The sequence below is a fragment of the Ranitomeya imitator genome, chromosome 2 (genome assembly GCF_032444005.1).
Source record: "Ranitomeya imitator isolate aRanImi1 chromosome 2, aRanImi1.pri, whole genome shotgun sequence".
NCBI classification, from domain to species: domain Eukaryota; kingdom Metazoa; phylum Chordata; class Amphibia; order Anura; family Dendrobatidae; genus Ranitomeya; species Ranitomeya imitator.
In genome coordinates, this window is record NC_091283.1 from 274,641,361 (window position 1) to 274,643,752 (window position 2,392).

A 2,392-nucleotide genomic window follows, 5' to 3' on the forward strand; every position below is an offset into this window, starting at 1 on the left:
TGATATAAATCTATAATGGCCAATTTCAGTATGAAATGTGGTAAACAAAATAAGCATCAGAAGCAGAGAGTGAAATACACCCAATACCAATAATGAACCGCAGTGAGTTATTACAGTTATTGTGATAAATACTTATAAACACCGCAGCTCCAGAATAGGGTTAGAAAACCTTACTGCCCAGCAAAATATGGTGATAGTCACAGCTACCGCACAATGAGGACTGTACCGACCAATAATAAGCTGCATGTGCTTATAACACAGGACTGTTCCTTCATCGGTCCCTCTGGGCTCAGGTCAAACTTTGGCTACAGTACTGCTTACCATACTACAAGGAGACCTGCAGGACAGAGGCCCTGGACTGCGGGAAGATCAAACCAATAACAGTTAGTACGTGGATAATTGCAGAGCATTGGGATGTGCGCACATTACTCATCCAGGAGATCACGTCTATTCCAAATCCTTAGATGTCTAACCCCAAGTAACATAGCAACATAGTTAGTAAGTCCGAAAAAACATTTGTCCATCCAGTTCAGCCTATATTCCATCATAATAAATCCCCAGATCTACGTCCTTCTACAGAACCTAATAATTGTATGATACAATATTGTTCTGCTCCAGGAAGACATCCAGGCCTCTCTTGAACCCCTCGACTGAGTTCGCCATCACCACCTCCTCAGGCAAGCAATTCCAGATTCTCACTGCCCTAACAGTAAAGAATCCTCTTCTATGTTGGTGGAAAAACCTTCTCTCCTCCAGACGCAAAGAATGCCCCCTTGTGCCCGTCACCTTCCTTGGTATAAACAGATCCTCAGCGAGATATTTGTATTGTCCCCTTATATACTTATACATGGTTATTAGATCGCCCCTCAGTCGTCTTTTTTCTAGACTAAATAATCCTAATTTCGCTAATCTATCTGGGTATTCTAGTTCTCCCATCCCCTTTATTAATTTTGTTGCCCTCCTTTGTACTCTCTCTAGTTCCATTATATCCTTCCCGAGCACCGGTGCCCAAAACTGGACACAGTACTCCATGTGCGGTCTAACTAGGGATTTGTACAGAGGCAGTATAATGCTCTCATCATGTGTATCCAGACCTCTTTTAATGCACCCCATGATCCTGTTTGCCTTGGCAGCTGCTGCCTGGCACTGGCTGCTCCAGGTAAGTTTATCATTAACTAGGATCCCCAAGTCCTTCTCCCTGTCAGATTTACTCAGTGGTTTCCCGTTCAGTGTGTAATGGCGATATTGATTCCTTCTTCCCATGTGTATAACCTTACATTTATCATTGTTAAACCTCATCTGCCACCTTTCAGCCCAAGTTTCCAACTTATCCAGATCCATCTGTAGCAGAATACTATCTTCTCTTGTATAAACTGCTTTACATAGTTTTGTATCATCTGCAAATATCGATATTTTACTGTGTAAACCTTCTACCAGATCATTAATGAATATGTTGAAGAGAACAGGTCCCAATACCGACCCCTGCGGTACCCCACTGGTCACAGCGACCCAGTTAGAGACTATACCATTTACAACCACCCTCTGCTTTCTATCACTAAGCAAGTTACTAACCCATTTACAAACATTTTCCCCCAGACCAAGCATTCTCATTTTGTGTACCAACCTCTTGTGCGGCACGGTATCAAACGCTTTGGAAAAATCGAGATATACCACGTCCAATGACTCACCGTGGTCCAGCCTATAAGTAAGGGTTATATATTGTTGAAACTAAGGAATACACCATCCGGCAGGTAATATCTCCTGCCATTACCAACGTCGGGCTTCTCATTAAGTGCTGAAAGAGAACGTGGATCATCACTCCTGTTCTACTTGATGTTAGACACAGGGAGTCTGGACTCTGAATCGATGAAGGTGGTGGTGGTAGTGAAGGTGGTGGTGGTTGTGGTGGTAAAAATCTTCCGACACTTGAAATTATTCGAAACTGCATTTATACGAGTCATTAGTCCAGGCATTATAAGTATGTCAACTTATTTGTCCATATCTGCATATATGCACATACATATTCCAAGAGGCAATCTTCTCAGAGATCTTTATACACTCAGACTGTCATGGTGGGAGTAACCATATTCCATGGCTAGAAAAAAATTGGGTTCCTTCCTCATCACAGAGGGAGATTATCTACTAAGAGGCAGTGAGACTATGGGGTCTTAACAGTAAGAGCCGTGGATACAGTTTCATTTATCTTAGGAGCCGTGACTGCTGTAGGAGCCGCGAGTATGGGATCCTCTGCCACACAACACAGTGCTGCTGCTTCACCACAAGGTACAGATGGCAGTGCTGATGTCCATGGTAAACAAAACGCAGCAGACTTATGGGACAAGAATCTGACTAACTGAGTGCCGAATGTGGAGTTTGGGAAAAAAATAATAAC